Source organism: Arvicanthis niloticus, chromosome 29 (assembly GCF_011762505.2).
Source record: "Arvicanthis niloticus isolate mArvNil1 chromosome 29, mArvNil1.pat.X, whole genome shotgun sequence".
Taxonomy (NCBI): Eukaryota; Metazoa; Chordata; class Mammalia; order Rodentia; family Muridae; genus Arvicanthis; species Arvicanthis niloticus.
The window spans coordinates 17,441,672-17,450,859 of record NC_133437.1 but is presented as its reverse complement, the minus strand read 5'-3'; positions in this window follow the sequence as shown (position 1 = coordinate 17,450,859).

Genomic DNA, 9,188 nt, shown 5'->3' with positions numbered 1-9,188 from the left:
GTCCCATGATTCCAACACACATGCTGTGGACATGCATGCTCCCTCTCTCCCACGGCACATGCGCGCATGCACACACACACCACACACACACACACACACCAGAAAGAAAAGTGACTTTGCCCAAGGGACCCGGGCAGTGAGTAGAATGACAAGCTGAAACAAGGATAAAATACATAGGCTAACAGACTTGATGTTTTCAAAATAGTGCAAGGCTTTGAAGTTCTTTTTCTTTTTCTTATTTTATTTAAACACATTTCTATTTTCTATAAACCAGAAGCCCTGCTCTAGAGGTCTATTCGTAGCTTTTGGCAGCTTGGACAAAATACCCAGATGACTGGTGTTTCAACTTTTTTCCTTCAAAGTACTCACTTGTAGGTGGCAGTGCTAGCTTCACGTCCTGTTGCATTTTTTCTCCCTGTGGACGATTAGAAAAAAGCCATCTGGATAGCATCACCCTGAAAAATGCTCTGAGTGGAACTTTTTAAAGAAGAAATTGTAAGAAAAGGCTATGATATAAAGCAAGGCGAAATAAAAATAAAAAATAAATCTAGAAACAAAGCATTAAATTCTGATACTCATAGGAATTATCTTCCTGTATGATGGATTTCCCCCTTTCCTGTTTTCTTTTGAAAAAAGGCTTCTTTGAGTTAAACCCTTGTCCTTCATGAAAAGATTTCAATTCTTGCTTACTTATAACTTCTCTGGTCCTGAATTTGGTAAACAGAAGATATTAAATATTTGTTTGTTGGCTGAATAGGTGAAGAATGAATGAATGAATGAATGAATGAATGAATGGAAACCTAACCAGGTAGCAAAGAGGTATGGGAGAAGGTTAATGTAGACCCATAAATATTGTAAAGAAATCTTTTTATCTAAAAAAATAATAATAAAACCACCAATTGACATGTCAATATGGATGGGGGATATCTCTCAAGGGCCTCTAGGTGAAGAGCTATAGGCAGTTAATGGTTGCCGAGAGAAGGAGAGTCAGTTTTATCTAGACAGTAAGTTCCTGAGAGGCCATGTAATCCCAAGCAATCAGCTCTAAAAAATATCCAAGTGTACAACACTAAATAAACTTAGAAGGTAGTATCCATTAGTATGTATAACCTATATTGTCTTTATATTATATTATTTTATATATATTTATATTTCATATATATATGTATATATATATTTATTTATTTATTTAAAGAAATAGAGGTAAGCAACACTAAATGAACTTAGCAGGTTATATCATAAATTTGTCCATTAGTGATTATATATTCTTTATCATCTCTTTTAAAGATTTATTTATTTATTTTATGTATATGAGCACACTGTAGCTGTCTTCAGACACACCAGAAGAGAGCATCAGATCCCATCACAGATCACATCACAACTACACCATGTAGTTGCTGGGAATTGAACTTGGGACCTCTGAAAGAGCTGTCAGTGCTCTTAACCACTAAGCTGTCTCTCCAGCCCCTATATCATCTTTATTGTTTTATATGTAGAGCAAGAATAATTCAACAATAAAAGACATGAAATAAAGAGTTTTTGTGTGTCTCCCTTTCTTCAGGGGTCATTAGCCATCGGCCCACAGGCGTTGAGGGAGCAGAAGTGGGGACAATGGAGTGTGATGGAGTGGTTTCCAGAGAGACAGCTTTAGTGAGACAGCTCTACGCTATTGCCCCAGGGGTAGGATATATAAGGATTTGGGGGGTTATGGGCAGGAAGGAATGATTGGTTATAACACAGTACCTAAGTATCATACAGAAGAAGGACTGAGCGAGACTTACGTACTGAATCATGCATTATTTGCAGGAAGCTCTGTGCTGGGTGATCCTCCAGATAAAGTCAGGCACCTGTGCTTAGAGACACTCCCCAGATAAGATCCAGAAAGAAGGGAGAGCCCTGCTGAGAAACAGAGTCCTCCATTTTGAGGAGAGCTATTCAGACATGGAGGACTGCTCCCTAATAGCAGGTCTCCTGATACATTGTTATAACTTGTATGTTTACATAGTCTTAGAGTTTATAACTTGTTCAAAAATACAAAAAGTTCCACATACATATTATTCCAGTTCTTGGCTTAAAAAAAAAAACCCTCAGTAATTTAAAAACTATGACTTGGTTCAGTGAAATATTTTTGTCTAATTAACTCATTTAAAATTACAGTTATTCTCTTCAGATACTTGAATCTACCCTTGAGGCATTATCACAGAATCCTCATTTAGTAGCAAGTTGATCTTCGATTTGTAAAATGTATACATTATATTTATTTGAGTAGTATTTTAATTGTAAATAATACTCAGAATGCTGTTTTGCATTAGTTTTTTTTTATAGCTTTCAAAGTAATGAAAGCTAAGAGCCAGATATTAGTTTGTCCATAGGGAATCACACATGCTTTGCAGATACTCCTCAATGCCAAAGGGAAAAAAAAAAGGAGAGGAAAATTAAAACGATCTGGACTTATTTTAAAAATATTTTAAAAGACTTGTTATTTTGTTTTAAATGTGTGTGTGTGTGTCTCTCTGTGTGTGTGTGTGTGTGTGCTCACAAGTCTGTGATGTCTATTAAGGAGAGGAAGGAAGGAGATTGGATAGAAGATGACTGAGGTCAGTTTAATGGGTAAACCTCAGCCAGTTTACCCATTAGAGGAGTCCTGCACTGTACAGAAATGGACTAACACCAGTGTCCCTGCCATACTGTTGTGTACCAATTTTTTCTAAATTAAAACTTCCATTTTTGGAGGAAAGCTTGTTAAGACACAGGATGTTAAAAGGGAGGTGGAACAAAGGATGCTCTAAAACATTTCATCCTGCAGGGACCCTGGCTAAGCTCAGGAAGAAAACAACTAGATAGCCTGGAAATCTCTGAAAGTGATTAGGTTCACTGGGCGTCTTCCTTCAATGACTATAGAAGTAGAGTAAGACCTGCTAAGAGAGTTTCTCTCATCCCAGCCAACCCGCTTGGGAAGGCAGAGACTAACAGAACTGCCTGGAAGAAGCAGAGACTGCCAAGCAGCTTGAGACTCTGGCCAACTGAGCTACCTGGAAAGGATACTCTAACCTGTTGAATGGGCTGCCTGCAGATTGCACAGTGTTCTCCAGGCTTCTAGATTTTGTGAGCTGTCATCCATGCTGCAGGGGACGGAGGTTAGTGATGTACCTGTCTTTGAGTCATTTCTGCTCTTGTAAGTAACCTCTCACCTATACTTCTGTAAGTAAACCCAACAAAACTCACTGGGTCACCAAGCTGGACTCTGGTGGCATCCTTACTTCAGTTGGTTACTGTGAAGACCCCCAAACTCAGGAGACCCTTACTCAAGTCTCGGGAAATCATGGCCACCCAAAAATCGCAAGACACTGTACCTGGATGCAATCAGCAGAGGTTTATTAGGGAGAGTTGGCTGACCAAGGTCAAACTGCTTGCCCACACAGGAGCAGAATTTGACAAAAGACCAGCAAGCTGAGGGGCTTTTTATAGCACGGGGTGGGGAAAGGTAGGAATTTTCACATGGTTACACATGATGTTGCTTTACAATTTTTGAACAATCAGCAGGCTGTACCAGTCAGTGGGGTCAGAGGGCAGTTCCGTAGGCAGAAGCTTATCTAGGTTAGCAGAGCATCTAGTTAGACTTAAATTACAGCTTTCTGGAACACTGGGAAAGACCTCAAGTGGGGGGGAGGGGTAACAAGGAAACATAACATAAAAATTAGTAGAAAAGTACACTTATCTTTTGTAAGGATGTAACCTTGCCCAACCATTCATCTTGTGGTCAGCCAGTTCCTGGGACCATCCAGATGACTTGCATCTTTCTTTGTGGTCAGAAATGTGGTCTTCCTGCTTTGGGCCTTCCCCACCACAGGTGGGTTCTTTTCCCTGAGGTTAAGGAATGTTAATCCAGCAAGTGTCCTCTGGCTCAGGGATAATGTAACTCTTCCCGGAATGCATCCCAGGGCAGTAAAGGCCTGAAATCTTACATTCAGTTCCACTTTCTGGAACCCGCATTCTTTTGCTCAGGTCTAGGGGTAAAGAAAAAGCATTATATATTTTATAAAATGGTCTTTATAATTTTTCACTCTACAAACTGGATGCTTATCTAAGGATGAGCAGCATTTATTAGCATCTCCCCAGAGTAGTGTCACACAACCTGCTCAGTCATTAATTGGTTTCTATAGCAGGGGCACAGCCTCATCCACTAATGTGGTGGTAGAGCCAAAGACACAGCAGTTTTGCTTGTCAGTCAACTGTACTCTGCACTTAAGAGATTTTAGGAACACAGAGCTGTGGTCACCTTGCCTTCTGTAATTATGAACCTATTAGTGCCTATAATATATTTATAGGTAATAAATATATTAATAGTCACTATTATTGTGATTATTATTTTTCACAGGGCTGGGGTTTGGACCCAATGACCCACAACATGTTTGGCAAGTATTTTATCACTGAGCCACAACCTAAAGTCTGTATTTGTTGTTCTCTGGGTGGCTTTCACTTTTTTGAGACAAAGTCTCAGTATGTATCATAGACTGGCCTTGAATTGTTATGTAGGCCAGGCAGGCTTTGAATGTTGATTCTCTTGCTTCCTTCTGCCTGCTATACTAGATTACGGCATGTGCAGTTATTTGTATCCACTCCTTCTATTGTTTAACAGTTAGTGGATCCATTCTAATTGGTCTTTCACTGCAATGAAATTATAGGTCATATAGTTACGTTATATTCTCTGAAGCATCTCTTTAATGTATTAGCAAAGTTTAATCAAAAACGGTGAAGCTTTGAAGATAGATTTATGATTGAAATAATATAACTCATACATAAAAAAAAGAACTCTTGAGGCAGGCACTCCTTCAATAGTGGTATACTCCTTCAATCCCAGAATTTAGGGGGCAGAGAAGGAAGATCTTGGTGAATTTGAGGCCAGCCTGGTCTACATAGTGAGTTCTAGGACAGCTGGGGCTATGTAGAAAGACTCTGTTGAAAGAAAGAGAGAGGGAGGGAGGGAGGGAAGGAAGGAAAGAAGGAAGGGAAGAAGGGAGGGACAGAAGGAGGGAAGAAGGAAGGAAGGAAGGAAGGAAGGAAGGAAGGAATGAAAGAATAGCTCTTGGTCCTGTGATAAATTCTTTCTAGGTTCTTCAATGGTTATATGTGGGACCGTGAAAGGTAGCCTTGTTCCCAGTTGAGCTAAGGCTTGAAATCCCGGTGACCCTGAAGGGACAGTAGGCATTTTGCCTGTTCATGGGCACCAGGTCCCTGTCAATAGCCGAAGCCATCCATAGATGTGGCCATCAGTCACATAAGGACAACACCCCAAGTCCCTCCACTTGTAGAGGACCCCGCTCCCCCCAAGGCTCAAGACAGATCTCCATTTTAATGAGATACTTAAAGGCATGGAAGGCTTAGCCAATAAGCTTCCCTTTTCAGACACTCTTCCCTGCAAAAGGTGGTTAATCTCAGGACCACCCTGAAAAGTGGGGTATGGTTTTACTCATCCACTTTCCGCAATGACAATAAATGCCTTAAAACCATGGCCTGTCTTTTTTTCATCGGGATCTACTGTGGGGAGTCATGGAGAAAGCCTTCACCTATAGAGCTGACATCTAATCTCCTGTAGAAGACCTCTCTGCTCTTCCAGCCGCAGCTGCCACTAAGCCCAAGCCAAGCCAAGCTCAAAAACTGCAGCTGCTCCTCAAGCCAAGGCTGCCCCCACCCCTGCCTCCAGCCCGTGGGCCCCACTCTGTTCTCTGCTCTTCCCCGGCATCCAGTGGCCCTTGGTGTCCAAGAGCCTGAGAACCAGACAGCCCGGCCTCGTTGCAGGCCTGGGGAACCCCAAACCAGCTCTGGCTGTCCCACACCTCAGACTGGCTTCCCCACCCCCAGAGTGATATCCCTGGTTTTCCTTACAGCCTGACACCCAGCCGTGGGCAGCATGGAGTAAGCACGGTCAAATTTTCTGCGTCCTGCCTCCCGGAGTGGCCGAGTGAAAGAGGGATCCCACAATCCTACAGGTATATTACGACTCCTTTCTTCTTTTGTTAGAAGAAAGACTTGTAAGTTAGTGATATTAGCATCTCTCTGAACAGTCTGCTGACAACAAGCGACTTCTAGAAGGCGGCTTTCTTTTGGCTCACAATTTGAATTGGCACTGTTTTTCATGGTGAAATTCACGGTGGTAACGTATGGCCAGGGTTTCTCACATTACGATGCACTAGGACACATAGAAAGAGATTGTGGTACTCTTTATATTCAGGATAGGTTCTCAGCCAATGGCGTGCGTGCTTCTCACATTCGAGGTGAATATTCTTTCCTAATTAATCCTCTCTGAGATAAAAAAAAAAAAAAACCTTCATAACTCAGTGAACCCATACTTTTAAATGACCAGTCCAGCATATTACAAAATCATGCAGAGAGACTTAGTCCAATTGCAACATGGGTCAAGAGCTTCTCTTAACTTTAATAGAATTTTTAGGTGTGTTTGAGACATGGCGAGTGCATATAAGCTTTCTCCCACAGGTACGTATATACAAATTATAATAATCAAGGTAATAATTCATGAGTCTAACTCTCAGGAAGCTTCCACATGTGCCTTTCAACCTCCCCTCCCCCCCCCCTTCTCTGACCCACTCCATCGCCTACGGCTACCTCTGACATGCTTTTATAATCAGTGCTCTTTTGCATGCATTTGGGGTTGGTCCATTTTCTTTCAGTGATCGTCATTACTTGATCCATGTTGTTGCAAGCAACAGTCGACTTGTTTCTATCTGGGTAGTAGCCTATTAATGGATAAATTATAATTTTTTTAAAGCCACTTACTGTGAATAGACACCGTTTGTCCTTTCAAGTTTTGGCTATTACAGATACAGTTGCTGGGAATATTTGTGCACAAGTTTTGTCTGACTGTACACTTTTTTTTCAATGACCTAGGAGCCCATGAAACACATAACTCATTTTTAGAGGACATGTAGACCAGACTGGCCTGACATTCATCATTTAGACATATGGCCTACCCTGGCCTGGAACTCTGATCCTGCTGCCTCTGCCTTCCAAGTGCTGGGATATACAAATGTTCAATAAGCTGAACTTTAACATATCTTTTAAAGAAACTGTTAAGATGCTATAGAAGGCAGTTATGCATTTTAAGGTATTCCAATAGTACTGCATGAGAGTTTCAGTTCTCCACACTCTCACGAACACTCTTGGTGTGGTTAGTTCTTGTGCATTCTAAGCAATTGCTCTACCACTGAATGTATCTACAAGCCTAGTTAGCAGTTTTAAAACTTTATCATTAGCTAGGTAGAAAATAAACATGTAGTTTTGCATGTATGTATGTATGTATGTATGTATGTATGTGCCGTGTGTTCATTGTGTGTGCACATGCCCTTGTGTGGGCTCACCCATTCTGGCTAGTGCAGCTAGCCAGCGCTGAATCCTGTTTCTTTTTCCCAAGCATTGGATTGCAGGCAGGTAGGCTGCCTAAACAGCTTGGCTGATTACATGGCTGGGTTTGGGGACCTGAACACTGTCCTTAACTTTCACAGCTAGTGCCTTTTAGTTTTCAGTGTATTTTCCTAATTATTAATAATGTATCTTTGTATGTGTGGGGTTTTTTTGGCCATTTATTTGCTTTAGTGAGAATTATTCAATCAAACATTTTGCTCGTCTCTTATTATTTTTCTCTGTTGCTTATTTCATTCTCTGCCTTTTTCTGTCTCTCTGTCTCTCTTCCCACTAAGAAACAAACAAAAGAGGAAAAACAAAAACAAAAGAAAAATCAATATGATTCCATTGAGCAAAGTGTCTGTTTTTATGCCAACACCATGCTATTTTTATTACTGTAGCTCTGTAATTCAACTTGAAATCTGAGGCCATGATACCTCTAACAGGGCTTTTATTATTGAAGACTGTTTTAGTTATCCTGGGTTTATATATTTCCACATGAAGTTAAACATTGGTTTGTCAATTTCCATGAAGACCTGTGTTGGGATTTTGATAGGGATTGCATTTATCTGTAGATTGCTTTAGCAGGAGGACAGTTTTCATGATGTTCATCCTACCCATCCTTGAGCATGGGAGATAGTTCCATTTTCCAGCATCTTCTACAATGTCTTTCTTCAATGTTTCATAGTTTTTATTATGCAAGTCTTTCATTCGTTTGGTTAGGGTTATCCCAGTATTTATGTTTTTTTTTTTTTGGGGGGGGGGGCTGCAATGAAAGGTACCATTTCTCCTGATTTCTTTCTCAGTCTGTTTGTCATTTGTCTACGTGAAGGTTGCTGATTCTTATGAGTTAATATTATATCCTGCTTCTTTGCTGAGTGTTTGTCAGCTGTACAAGTTTCCTGGTGGAGTTTTTAGGGACTTTGATTTGTATATTCATAACACCTGCAAATAAAGGTGCTTTGACTTCTTCCTTTCCTATTCATAGCCCCTTGATCTCTTTCCATTGCCTTACTTAGTGCCTAGATAAGACTCCAGGTACTACACTTGCAGTAGGTATGAAGAGAGTGGACAGCCTTGTCTTGTTCCTGATTTCAGTGGAAATGCTTTGCCTGTCTCTCCATTTAGGTAGACGCTGGCTGTGAACTATCTTTATTTTATTGATATATGTCTCTTGCATTCCCTGATCTCCCCAGGACTTTTTATCACAAAAATATATTTGATTATGTCAAAGGCCTTTTTGTATCTAGTGAGATGATTATGTGGTTTGCAGCCTGTTTATATGTGGATTACATTTATTGATTTATATATGTTAAAACGTCCCTGCATCTCTGGGGTGAAGCCAACTTGATCATACTGGATAATCTTTTTGATGTATTTCAGATTCAATTTGCAAGTATCTTACTGAGAATATTTTCATCTATGTCCATAAGGGATATTGGTGTATAATTTTCTTTCTGTTGTTGGATCTTTGTGTAGTTTTGGTATCAGAGTAATAGTAGTCTCACAGAAAGAATTAGAAACTGTTTCTTCAGTTTCTCTCTTGTGGGAATAATTTGAGGAGTATTGGTGTTAATTCTTCCTGGAACATCTGGTTAGATTTCTTACTGAATCCATCTGGCCTTGGGTTATTTGGGTAGGAGACTTTAAATTATTGCTTCTATTTCACTAAGTATTATGGGTTTGTTTGAATTGCTTGATCTTGATTTAACATTGGTTGGTTGTGTATATATATTGAGAAATTTGTCCACCTCTTTTAGATTTTTGAT